The 14,024-nt window shown below is 44.2% G+C and overlaps 1 protein-coding gene across 6 annotated transcripts in view; it reads left to right on the forward strand.

The window, feature by feature from the left end:
- Window positions 1-14,024, forward strand: part of LDLRAD4 (low density lipoprotein receptor class A domain containing 4) — a 437,927-nt gene that overhangs the window by 25,857 nt on the left and 398,046 nt on the right. The window contains exon 1 of one of the 6 annotated variants that reach the window (XM_039220443.1): window positions 3,550-3,697. The exons of the other annotated variants lie outside the window; for them this stretch is intronic. The gene's annotated coding sequence lies outside the window, so the exon portion shown is untranslated. Of the gene's footprint in view, window positions 1-3,549; window positions 3,698-14,024 lie in introns of those variants that run through there. 6 annotated transcript variants of the gene reach the window in all.

Here is a 14,024-nt window from a genome sequence, read left to right on the forward strand (position 1 = left end):
CGGAGAAATGTCAAGAAACGCTTTTAAGGGGTGAGCAGTTTGGAATAACCCTGACTTTTAGGGACCACATGTTCCTGGATTTGGAAGAACACCACATGTGCCACCCAGCAGGTTCTGAACCATGTGGAGGGCTGACTATGGGAGGAATGCTTAATTCTATCCTGGCCCCACTGTCAGTGAGTTCTCAGTACCAGAGATAATGGGGCAGATTCAAGGTGAGACAGGCAGGTGAGGGGAGAATTTTTTATTCATACATTGGATTTAAGCAGTATCAGTTTGGGGAGCTGCCTAAAGTTTTTGCTGAGTTGATTCTAGCAGGAAATGCTACTATTCCTAATTAATATTCACATAAGCCTTTGCCAAATGCTTACTATACAGATATTGTCATCCTCGCTTTCCAAATGTGGAAACTGAGAGGTTAAGTGATTTGCCCAAGTTAATCCGGGCAGGAAGGTGTCCCTTAAACCCACATCTTGTACCCTGGCTCTCTGCTTGTCCCTAAGGACCATGGATAGCAATTTCTCCATATGGGATGAAAGCCAGCAGCACGATTGTTCCTGCTTCAAGAGGAGAAAGAAAAGTGATATTGTCTCCCAGATCACCTGCACAGACTGCAGCTTCTGGCTCCCAAATGTGAGCATGAGCCTGCTCTTTCCCTCTCTTCTCCTGGGCTTCCACATTTACTTGTCTGCAGCCCAGTGGGATTACTAAGGGAATAAGGCTTGCAGAGGGTGGAGGGTGTGTCTAGCATGTAGTGGGGTTCAGGGGATCAGAACACTGTAGCTGCCACTACTCTTTTCTGCAGAGTGGGTCTCTGCCTGGAATTACAAGGCGGGCACTGACAGATGTATAAGTAGATGCTCAAGAGCAAATTAAAAATGCATTGTTAAAAATGGATTCAATGTGTGAACAAAGATTGGCATGAAGGTTGGGTCCCTGTATTTTTAGAGGCTAATTAAAGTGCATGAACAATGATAAATGCAGATAACCCATATCGTGTAAAATCATCATAAAGCATTCACTAAAGAGCTAATTGCATAGGATGCTGTGCTGGCAGGCTGAGAGGTCCAAGTGCTCTGCGGCCGGCACTGCCATCAAGTTCTGGATGCTTTGGCTGTATAGAGATCAGACTGTGCCTATCGGTCCTGGCCCTGAGCACCTCAGCTGTCTGGCACCTGGTGATGTGCATTCACTGTGTTTCTGCAGCCCTGAGTTTGGGACATGTGTGGAATTCTCCTGGGCCACTTGTCTAAATCACTCACAGAAATCTGTGGTCAAGTTTCTGTAAAGTACTTCATTGGTGATGGGGAGAGGAGGAGAGAGATTTATTACTGATGCATGTTCACACACCAAGGCTGCGTGGCTTGTTTCCCTTTGTGTGACCCCTGCCATAATCTAAAATGCAGATGATGCAGACCGCCCCCCCCCCCCCCGCCCCCCCCCCCCCCCCCCCCCCCGGGTTGACTGGACCACAGTTCATTGGCTTGAGTGGGCAGGGTTCTGCGTGATCCATGGTGATAGAATTCCTCTGTTTATCCGTCTTGGAAAACTGGCCTCCAGAGATGAACTGTAGAGTGAGCTGTGTCAGAGGCTGTCTACTGCCATTGCAACATTTAGCTGGTTTACCTGGAGGATCTGGTGGTCTGCACTCCTGGTGTTCTGTTAGTCACAGGTAGAAATGAGAGAACATGTGCACTTAGTAATCTCGGGGTTAAATAGTCTTGCAGGTAGATCACAAGATCTAAAACCCGAGATTTAAAAAAAAATTGGTTGATTTTTTTTCCCCCAAAAGTCTACAATGCCTTTTTATCTACAAGCACTTTAAAAATTGTTTCCTAACAGAAAATGTATATTTATCCCACACAGATACAGTAATGGCATGCTAAGGACAAAAAGACCAGGGTAAACTGAAGACCTTTAAACATCATAATTTGGAACACACCCATTCTCACCAGCCAGTCTGTTAAATTCCAACCTGGCTAGCTTTTAGATGCCAGGAAGTAGTTGGTATTATGGGTTACATTTTTAAGGTGGCTGTAGGATTTTAAAATGCATATCCCTCCCCTTTCTATCACTAAGCCCTTGCTTTTTTTTCCTTTTTAACTTTCCATCAATTACTTTGCAATAATTGTTGATTTATGGAAGAGTTGCAAAGAAGGTGCAGAGAGTTCCTACTCTTCACCCAGCTTCCCCTAATATTTACATTTTGCATAACCACCGCATACTTATCACGTTAACATTGTGATAATTTGATCATGTATCAAATTAACATTGGTACAGAACTGCTAACTAATACCACAGACTTGATTTGGATTTCACTAGCTTTTCTACTAAAGTCCTTTTTCTGTTCTTGGATCCAATCCAATATGCCACATTACATTTAGCCACTGCTCTTTTTTATTCTTTAAACAATTTTATTTTTAACTTTTTATTATCGTAAAATTTCAAACTCTCGAAAAGTAGAGAACAAGAAAGTGAGCCTGAATTGGTCATTACCCATTCTCAGCCATGAACAGCATATGGCTAATCACACTCTGTCACCACCAAATCTCATTTTCTGTTGAGTAAGTTGGCCTTAAATGGGTCATTGTGATCCTTGGCAGTGCCCTTCCCACGTGTGTACCCATGACCTGTGGAGTCTCGCCTGGCATGGTCATGTGGTCTCTTCTTAACGTTCTAGAGTTGCTACTGCACGCACCTTTAAATGCAGACTGGCCCTGATCTTTTTCCTGCTTTTTGCCACAATTTCCAAGAAGAATGCTCCACATGCAAGGAATATGGAGTAAGATTTGTTGGAGAAGTCTACCTGGAGCCTGTATTTGTCACTTCTAGTTTGTGCTTGTTATTCATTGTGACCCAGCATGACCTCAAGAAAAGGTCCATTTTGCTTTAGATGTGTGATAAGAGCCAGGCTAAAGGGCAAGGTCTCACAGAACAATGGCCTTACTTCCATATTACACCTTTCCCAGGTGCCCTGGGTCCTTATGTCGCCCCTTGGATACTGATAGGTTGAAGAGTTACCCCTTGGTGCAGATGTACTCCTTGCTGGTGGCAGAGCTATCTTTCTTGTACTTTCTCCCAGTTATTGGCTGGCGCTGGGCAGTCATTACCTCATTAGGCGTTATCTGGTAATTGTTGAATGAATGAATGAATGGCCACCCAACTACTAATAAGATTTATGGGTTTCACTGCTCAGCTACTTCACACCAAGGTGTTAATAGCTGTTAGTATTTTCAGAATTGACCTCTTGAGATTATTTACATTGTAAGGAGATGGTGTCTTGAGAAAAAATTGCTTAATCCAAATGTGAAATTTCTGGCCTTTGGCCTCAAATGGGGGAGGCTAGGATGACTTCCTTAACTGGTCTTCAAAACAAGTGTATGGCTTCTATGAAAACTCAACTCTGGTGACTAACTGATACAAATTGAAAAGAATGTTATTTTTGTGGTTGCATAGAAACGATTATCCAAGGGAACTTGGGTCTTCCAGTGAGAGACAGTGTGATTTGGAAGTCTCCTCATATTGGAGACTGTAAATGAAGTTTCTAATGAAAAGTGGACATCATTGCTGAAGCTCAAATTCAAGTCTGCGTTCATACCTTCAACAGTTGTTCACTGCATTCTGTCCAGTGTAGCCAGGTACTGGGGACCCAAGGGGGTCCACAGCAGCCCTGGTCTGACCTGGTGACTGACCTCAGGTAGCCTTTGATACACATGAGGCATGCTTCCAGTAGCCATTGCTAAGATTGTTACAATTATGACTAGAAACCCAAGACCAATGACGGGGTTGCCACTGTAGTTACACGATTGGGAGTTGGTGAGTGCCCCTCATAGCGTTAAGCACAGGGACTGCTGTAGATGTGGGTGACAAGGTCCAACTTTTGCACTTAGTCATATTAAGAATTAGAAATTCATTATAGGTAGATAGTGATGCATTTTTCGTGTACCTGTGACATACAGCTGTGATACTGTATCTCTGTGGTGTTGCATAGTGTCCTCATGGGAATTGGTCCACACTTAACAGAGTACAATCTCAGAGATGACACATGTGGCAAATATCTGAATATATAATGTGTAAAGGCTGTCGAAAAATGTGGAGAAGCCGGTGTGAGAAACTAGATGCCATTGGCTGATATTACAAGTAAGGCTTACATGAAACATTTAGAAGCAGCCTCGTTTGCCCTTTTCCTTCCATGTCCACAGTACTGTCTGCAGAGGGATATTGGAACCCGGGCCCTGTTCTAGTTTAGTATCTGTATAGCCTTGTTGGCTTATCTTCTATATCGTATCTGGGCATTCTGCTTGTTTTCCAAACCACTGCCTGCACCACGGGGCCTCAGAGAACAGATGGCACAAGACAAACGCGTGCTAGTGTGGAAGCTGGGGCAGCCAGAGGGTCCAGGGTCCACGCCTGCCTACTCCTGGCACACCCCCGCTCCCAAGTCTGAGTGATTTCTGGCTGGTGTGGGCTCCTGATGCAGGATCAGACTGCTGGCTGTCCCAGGGGAGCCCTGAGTGGCGAGTGTTGGATGCCTTTGGTCTTGATGCATTGTCAGCTCGGAGAGGCACCACAGGAGAGGAGTGGAGGGAGCTGCTGAGGACACAGGAAATGGGCAGCAGGAGCCAGAGCCTCCAGATGACCAGAGACAGTTGTTGTGAAGGGGGCATGATGCTTTTTTGTATGCTGCCATTCTTTTTTTTTTAATGTTTTATTTATTTCTGAGAGAGAGAGGCAGCGTGGGCAGGGGAGGGTCAGAGAAAGAGGGAGACACAGAATCCAAAGCAGGCTCCAGGCTCTAAGCTAGCTGTCAGCACAGAGCCCGATGTGGGGCTTGAACCCTTGAACCGTGAGATCATGACCTGAGCTGAAGTCAGACACTTAGCCGACTGAGCCACCAGGCGCCTCTGTATACTGCCATTCTTAGCATGAACATGCTGAAGCAGTTTACTGAAGGGTGTCATTTGCTTTGTTTTGTTTTTTTTTTTTTCTTAGAGAGAGATCTGAGAATCTGGGAAGAGTAATATTTTAAAAATCCTTTTTTTCTTTTCTTTTCCCCCTACTATTTGATGAAATTTCTAAGCCTGCAGGTAAACTAACATTAGATTGGCTAATAAGTCTTTCTAATGACTGATTTAATACCAGCAGGCAAGGCTCCTTTTGGGATTGATTATGGCACATGATGCTAATGGGGGTTAATTTGTAAAGGGAGGTACAGTGTGTGTTACCTTGTGAATTCTACACATAAGAGAGGGAAAGAGAGAATGAAAGAAGGAATGTATTCAATGGAAACCGAAAAAGCTGGAATTCAAGATAGTCTTTTTGATATTAAAGTTCTAACAATCAGGGTCTATGATATTTTCATTTTTTCTCTGTGGTAACAGACACAGGCTCTCTTGATTGGGCACAGAGCCCTTGACCCTCTACACTCAGGTGTCGCTGACCATGAGACCTTTGAGTGAATTTCTGACAACCTTCTACTAACTCAGTGAGCTCAGCCTGACCTCACAGAGCTGCCTGTAAAGTGGAGAGAATGTAGGGATCAAGCAGTCCTGTGAATAGATGTAGACTCGCCTCTGGGAGAGCTAGTAAGGACAAGCATGAGAGAGAGGCTCCCTGGTTTCCCGGGGTGGCTGGGATTTCTGGAGGTGGGAGAAGAGCCAGCCCAGAACAGGTGCTCACATCAGAGGCAGGGGAACAGACTCCACAGCTGGGAATGGAAAACAGCATGGACAGCGGCTGCAGCAGGCCAGGATAGGGGTTCCCGCAGGAAGCCTGAGGGTTTCCTTTGCTGAGACCGTGGGATCTTGTAGGCTTTGGGAAGTCAGTGGAGTGCTGGAAGCTGCAGGATGGCAGGCTCCATTCACCTGGTTGCAGTGTGGAGCGTGGACAGGGGTATGGAGGGTCTCCCCTTGCACGGTCCGGGAAGACTGGGTACAGACACAGCAATGGCTGCTTTGAGGCTGCTTAGCTGATCTGGGGGCATAGCTGGGCATAAAAATACAGGTATAGTGTTTGCCCTTATACATACATCATCCACTATTGTATTCCTGAAAAAACTCCACTGTTTATGAAAGTGGGGTTCCGAATATAGGGGTCAGGGAAGGCTTTAGCAGTTAGGTGATATTTGAGGAGGGACCCAAGGGAATGGTCCATGTGAGTATTTAGGACAATTTCCAGGCAGAGAGAACTTTGTACAAAGGCCTTGAGCAAGACCTCAATGTGGCTGAAGAGGAGCAAGGGGAGGGGAGTGTGAGAGGAGGGAGGGCAGATGTGCATGTGTGTGCATGGTCCTGGAGGGCTCTAATGAAAGGGTGCCATTCCAGGCACAGAGCAGAGCAGCGTCTTGGCTTAGATTCATGAGGATCTCTCCGGAGCGAAGTGGGTGATGGCGCAGGAAGCTGTTTCAGTATCAGGTCTCTGGAGAGGATGGTTTCCCAGACCAGGGTGGACCAGGTGGACAGAAGGAATCAGGGCTTGGAAGGGTGGGGTTTTGAGGATTTGCTGAGGGCTGAGAAAGACAAGGGAGCTTCAGAGCTTTTGGTTGAGCAACTGGAGTTGTATTTTATTAGGATGGGGGAAGATCAAGGAAGGAGTCGTTTTGACTCTTGTTTTTTGTAAGAAGACAATTTTTTATAATAAAAATGTAATAATTACTAGTAGAGGTATTTTGGCTTACTTTTATTACTGTGGTTTTTTTTTCTTATTTCTGCCTAATCTTTGTGCTCAATAACCTTTTATTTATTTTTATTTTAAAAATAATTTTTTTTACAGAGAGAGTGCACGCCTGCGCACGAGTGGAGGAAGGGCAGAGAGAGAGGGAGAGAGAAAAATCTTAAGCCCAGACATGGTGCTCGATCTCACAACCCTGAGATAGATCATGACTTGAGCCAAAATCAGGAGTCAGATGCTGAACTGACCGAGCCACCCAGGCGTCCTTCGATAACCTTTTAGAAAACAGTGTGCTACTTACTTAGGACATTATGAGTATTAATTGTTGTCCAGAAATCAAATGGAATTTCTTTTTTTTTTTAATGTTCTATTCATTTCTAGGAGAGAGAGAGAGAGAGAGAGAGACAGCGTGAGCAGGGGAGGGTCAGAGAGAGAGGGAGTGACAGACTCCGAAACAGGTTCCAGGCTCCGAGCCTGCAGCCAGCACAGAGCCTGACGCGGGGCCCGAACCCACGAACCGCGATATCATGACCTAAGCGAAAGTCGGACGCCTAACCGACTAAGCCACCCAGGTGCCCAGAAATGGAATTTCTTTGTAAGATTCAGTTTAAAGCACTTGGATTCTCCAGGGGAAGGGATGCTGTGCATACACAAGGTTTTAATGCTCTTCTATTCTATCAAAAATTAGAGCAGTGATTGTATATAGTTGACAGGACTTAGATCCATGAACCTCCTGAATCAGGTGGTGGGAACTTTGGGTGAATCTAAATCAGTTTGCTTCCTTTAAAAACATTCTCCTGTATTTGAGGTAGGTCCTACCTATGCTGGGAATAGAAATCACTCATCTTTTAAGTTAGAGTTACTTTCCTGGCTCTGTTATCTGAGTTACCTCCTGTGATCCTGGTTAGAAATGCAGGCTCTCAGCCCTGCCCCTGACCTGCAAGTCAGAATCTACCTTTTAACAAGATCTCTGGGGGGATTTGGGCACCTTAAAGTTTGAGAAGCACTGAGTGAGAACAATTGTATGTGTTTCTGAAGCCTTCTGGCTTTCGGGGTCAGTGTTTCATCAGGGCTGCTGGGTTTCAATCCAGAGCTGGTGTGAACAGGGTCGAGTTACAGAACACCCCCAAACAGTATCTCCAGCAGTCTGGCGCCCTGTGGACGCTTTCTTAGGGGGACTTTTGCAAATGAGCCCCCTGGTAAGCTGGTGTGCATTCTAGCATGCAATAGAGAGCCTTCTCTTTTCTATGGAGACGGTCAAGGAGGTGGGGGTTGAGTGAGTGGAGGGGGCAAGTCCAGGTGTCTGGGCATCCAGTGCTGCAGGTGCACTTGGTGGGGTGAAAGGAAATTCATTCTGCTGAAATGAAATAGCTGTTTGCTGCACTTATTTGGAAAACATTGCCCATAGATCTCAGAACTGTTTGTTGCCTTTTCCTTAAACATTTCTCTTGTCAGAATGATGAGAAAATTGCCTGTGTGGGAACTCTGAGAAGTGCAAATTTGTTAATACCTCCTTTGACAATGGTTTGTATTCAGAGCTGTTTATGAGCTGTCACAAATCATTTCCAGTTAAAAATGTGCTGCCGTGAAATCAAGTAGCGGTGGAAGAGTCTGGGAGGATATGCATGGCTTCATGGCCCCGGCTCAAGAAGGGCCCAAGCATGTATGCTGTGGGTCTGGTTTTTAAATTGGTGGAATTGGATTGTGGAGGATGAAAATGGCCTGGTTCCTGTGGAAAAGCCCTGTTTTGAAAATTGTCTCCATTTAAATGATCTTCAGAAGCCTAATATTAAGGCATAAAGTTGAGATTTAGCCATTCTCTCAATGGGTAGCATACAGAGGAATTCAATGCCTCACCTTTTGTTCCTTTATGTTAGTGTTTGTCAGACTCAGGGGAGGTGCTGTTCTCAGTGTTCTCATCACTGGAGGCAGATGCTTTCCTCCTGATAAAGCAGGAGGTGCTACTGGCATCAAGTGTGTAGAGACCAGGAATCCTGGAAATGTCCTACAACACACCTGACAGCTCCCCCAATAAAGAATCATCCAGCCCCAGTTCCAGTGGTACTGAGGTCGAGAAACCCTGCTTTAGAGTGAATGGCAGTTTTGACAAGTAGAAAATGGTGGGTAATGATTAGAACATACCTATTGGTCAGATAGTGGTTGAAAAGATGTCAGCAATCCAATGTCAGCTTCTATTCCTTTTTTATTTGTTTACTTAATATCCAGAAAAGAAATTTCATTGCCACTGTCCCAAATCCATTTTTTTCTAACCAGGACAGATAGTTGCAAACTGCCGAGGTCCAAATGGCAGACCCTTTTATCAGAGGTAGCTCTACTTCTCTTCTGTGCTTCCAGAACATTTTGCTTGACAATAAAGAGGCACATCTCTAAAGGCATAGTAAGGGTTTTCTTTTTAAACTCTTGGTTTGTTTTAATCAGGGAATTCTATGAAGTTCTTTCTTGTTAGCATTAAAATGGAATCTGGTGGTAAGATAGCCATTGGGGCAATAGAGAAAACACTGGAAATGTGATACATTTTCTTGAAGACTTTATGGTCACTGAATTTGGATGTGTACTTAATATTTTGCTTTCATGACTTCCAATTCAAGTCTCTTTAAACAAATGTGTACAAATGATTAGAGGGAAGTCCAGGGGATGGAATAACCTGTCACCTGTACACTGAAGGTCTAATCTCGTTTCATAATTGCCCTTCCTTCTTTTACCAGATCCCTTAAAAGCTTTTGTGATCTGATTATATCTTATAGAAGCTTGTAGTTAATAAATATGTTGTTTATTAATTCAGTATTTAGGCCAATAGTATGTCTTTCTAGCTTGTTACTAAGGCCATGGTTCAGTCTCTCATGGTGCAGATTTCCTCTTTTCCTGGCTAGGTTACCGATAATGGTCAAGTGAGGCAGAGAAAGGCTTATGCCCAAAAAAGTGGACTTTTAACCTCTTTAAAACGAAGTCTTCCCTGAAAATGCCCTCTACTGGGGCATTTCATAATTTTAATCCAGAATTGACTGGGCTGCTGCCATACATAACTGGACCCAATGCAATGGCACACCAGTGAGTCGTGGGGCAGGTTACAGCTTATCATCTTTTGCTCATTTCAGGATGACAGCATGTTCCTGAAACAAACTCTGTTGTTAGAGACGGCTGTTTTTTTGTAGCACTTATGCAACTTCACATGTCTGAAATGAAAGGTGAATTTGCATAGTTTGTGGCTACCTCCTCATTTCTAAGTGACTTCTGGGTAGAGTGAGTTTTAAATGCTAAAACATCACACAGGTGAAGCTCTTGCAGAGGTACTAAGGTACTAAATAAACCACTAGCCTGGAATGTTGTGTTATATAGATTATTAGATGGCATTGATTCATATTCTTACAATTATTTCTTTAGCTTGTTTTCTGATTTTATTTGTCTTTTTATGTTTCTATCATCTATCTTTATATATTTTCTATCATCTTTATCAACCATATCTACCTATCTGCTTGCCTATCATATCTATTTATCTTTATTATCTGTTTCTGTCTATCCATCCATTTGTATATTTGTCGGCCTATCTATCATCTATATCTATTTCTACTTATCATTCCTATGTATCAACCACCCGTCTATCATCTATATTATTTAGCTATAATATCTGTCTATCCATCCATCTTGCTAAAAAACTCAAGGAGCATGCATTCTACCTTTCTCTTAAAGAGAAAAGGCTAAAACTTTATTTTCAAATAATTTCCTAAGAGCACATACTGCTTTTTATCAAAGGTCATTGCTTTAACCTACTGATTTTCTGGTACCAGCTCTTGTGGGGCAGCTTTGGAAATACACACTTTGCTGCCTTGAGCTTCTTTCTGGCCAAGACCACAAACATGTTCTCACATAACAGATAGCTCCCTTGACATGGTACCTTCTCTGGGTTTTCAGCAGCCCTTTTGGGAGTTCCAAAGCCTTTCTTTGCCTTAGGAACCTAACTGGAGAAGATTATCTTTTATATGGTATCATGAACAACTAAAATGTAGGAGGGCACTTTTCAAATCTCTCTCTAATATGTTCTGACAATAGCTGAGTAGTATTGGCTTTATATGAACTTGGCCAAATTTGTTCATGTTTGGTGTGAATGGGGGCATAATACAATTAGGGGGGAATGGTGAGATTCTAAAGTATAGCGTTTCTGTGACTCAATCAATTCTTTCCTTTTTCATATTATGTTATTTGTTGTTGCTATTCTTTCCTCCACTATTTCCTTCTCTCCTTGCAGATGTCTTTTTTTCTAGGACTTGTCTATTCTGACCTTCTGTCTCATAGACGTTATAGCCACCTACACCCATCCAACCTTGAATTCCTTCTGCTATGTTACTTGATTAAAGGAGCCATCCTTGGTTTGAACCTCTCTGGGGACGGGGAGTCCATCACCACTGAACGCAGCCCATTTTGAGGATGTTACCGCAGCTGGAACGCTGCTAGACCGGATTGAAATGTGCCTCCTCCTGGCCTCCCCTGGCCTATGATTCAGAGCAGAGTTTGCTTTTTGTTCATGTTGGCAGATATTTGAAGACACTTCTGATGCCCTGTCGGGTCTCCCTCTCTTCCAGGTTGGATGGCTCCACTTGCTTTCACCATTCCTTCTCTGGCATACTGACCATCCTTCTGTGTTCCTCCTCTAGTCGAGGGCGTGCTCACCAAACGGTGGTAGGGCTGCTTTCCAGAGCCCAGCTACAGTGCACTGTGTCCTAGTGTGGTAGGCTTGGCGAGGTGAGCAGAGCACTGCAGGAGATGGGGGCATCCAGTCCTGGCACCAGTGAACAGTAAAACTCTGTCCCCACATTCCATTTACTGGTAGAAAAACAGACCAGTGGGTTCTTGCTGTTCTGCTTACTAGATGATAGATTTTTCTTCATATTGTTTACCAAGAAAGAATGTGGTTTTGCAGCCAAGGACTTGGATTCCTGGTTCCTGGTGAACGGTTGTTAGAGCACTCTGAGTCTCTTCATTTATAGAAAGATAATTTCAAGAAAATGCCCTGCCTGCGACAGGATAGATTTTAACAAGTATTTGTAAAAATCCCAGTTCATTTCACACTGTGGGCTAAGAATCCTTGCTGTTGGTTTCAACCTCTGACCTTGGGAACTTTTGGGGATTGTTCTGGCAGCTGTTTCCCAAAGGCAACCCTGATAAGGTCCACAGAGCTAGTGAGAAGCCCACCTGGGAAATGAACCTGCAGGTGAGAACTTAGGCAGTGTTGGTAGAAAGTACAGTATTTCTGTCATACTTTTGAATTTCAGAGACTGGCTTCAAGATTTTTAAAGGCCTCATCGGTACTGAAAACTGACAATACTTATGGCTTAGTAGGCTGGTGGGATCACTTCAGGCCTAAATGCACAGCCTGTGCTGTGCATTAGGAAGGGAATGGTGGTGGGGGCTGTGGAGGCAGGAGTGCACATGCAGCCTGGCTTGGGAGAGAGCAAAGCAGAAGTAAGGAAATGGGGGTGATGCCATGGGGACGGCATGGCTCCCAGTGAGTTTTGTACATGGGAACTGAAGTCTGAACAGTGTCCGTGCGGTGCCCTCCTGAGAGCCGTAAGCCAGCCTTCCACCTCTGGTCTCACGGATCTCATGGATCTCACAGCACCCTGGCAAGGCCAACAAGAGCACCAGGCGAAGGACTAAGGCTCATGGAGGCAGGAACTGGCCAGGAGAGAGGTGGTAACATGTGGTGGTACCTCACCCCACTTGCCGGTTCAAATCCCAGCTCTGCCCATTCCTAAGTGTATGATCTTGCATGAGTCAGTCAAACTGCCTGTGCCTCATTTTCCTGCCTCTAAGAGGAAGATGATGGTAGGGGCGCCTGGGTGGCTTAGTCGGTTAGGCGTCCGACTTTCGCTTAGGTCATGATCTGCCGGTTCGTGGGTTCGAGCCCCGCGTCGGGCTCTGTGCTGACTGCCAGCTCAGAGCCTGGAGCCTATTTCGGAGTCTGTATCTCCCTCTCTCTCTGACCCTCCCCTGCTCACGCTGTCTCTCTCTCTCTCTCTCTCTCTCCTAGAAATAAATAAAAATATTAAAAAAAAAAAAGAGGAAGATGATGGTAATAGCATTACCCACTTCATGGAGTTCTTATAAAGATTTCAAGAGTTAATAATGTAAAGTGCTTAAAACATGCCTGGCATATCCTGAGTGTTATGATTATAAGTGAGGACACAGGTCCACCTGACTGTATTAGCTCTTTTTCCGTCTGAAGGTCACTATTGAGTTATAGCTGAACTTTAGCTTCCCCAACTCTGGAGTAAGTCCTTGAGGTGTTGTTGCATGCAGGATACCCCAGTGAGCGGTTTGTAGGGTGCTATAATGGCGACAGGGAGGGACATGTGACCGTGTCCCCCCTGGGACAGATCAGACCCCATTCTTCCCTTTCCAGGCTCACTGCTGTTGCTTGGTTGGATGCCATTTCAAACAGCAGTGGTGGGAGGGGGACAAACATGGCTGTCAGTGGCCCTGTACAACCAAGGGCCATAGGACCTGACAGTCCTGTCAGATGACTGCTCCATGTTAAGTGGCCAGAGGAAGGACAGGGCCTGGAGATGTAGACTTTGGATGGCTTCCCAGCTCCCTGGAGTCACATCTTCAGAGTGGGCCTTGTTGCTGTTTTAAAAAGAAATATCCAGAACAGGAGACACACCCATATTTAATGATGAGTGTAAAAACATTTTATAAAGCCAGAAATCAATTTTGAAGCATTTGCTATTGTTCAATTATACAGCATCCCTTATGAGTATAGCTAATTAAGAATGGACTTTTTTTTCCCTCGTAAATATCTTGAGCATAGTAACTTAAGGTAAATAGTATTCTTGGGCAGAGAAGCATTTACCATGTGTTTTGTATTAGACAGTGTTCTGTGTTTCCTTTCTGTTCAAAATCATGATGAGAATTAAGTAGTGTTTCATACTTTTCTCTGCAAATGGCTGTTCTTTGGATTGTGTCAAGTAATTTCTCTATAGCCTTTTCCTTCTTCCAAGACTTTGAATCTGGATTGATTTTTTGTTTATAAAGCTTTCCAAGATGCATTACTGAAAAATATAGTGGAAGAATGTATCTGAAGAAAGCACATGGATGCATTTCACAACTGTGCTGTTTCATAAAAGCATTTAAATACAATCTTCCTGAATCTGGAAGACTCCAAGCTGGCTTATAAACAGACTTGAGTGTTTCAAGGTTGAGGCAGACATTGGCACGTTTATCTGTACGATGATATGAAAGATCTCTTTTGCCTGATTTAAAGCTAGTTACCCAGGCCAGAAATGGACTTGTTCTGGCTCCCCACCTTCCTCTTCACATCCAACCTCTGTATCACCAAT

The sequence above is a fragment of the Hyaena hyaena genome, unplaced genomic scaffold (assembly GCF_003009895.1).
Source record: "Hyaena hyaena isolate Hyena2069 unplaced genomic scaffold, ASM300989v1 scaffold_889, whole genome shotgun sequence".
In the NCBI taxonomy this organism is placed as follows: Eukaryota; Metazoa; Chordata; class Mammalia; order Carnivora; family Hyaenidae; genus Hyaena; species Hyaena hyaena.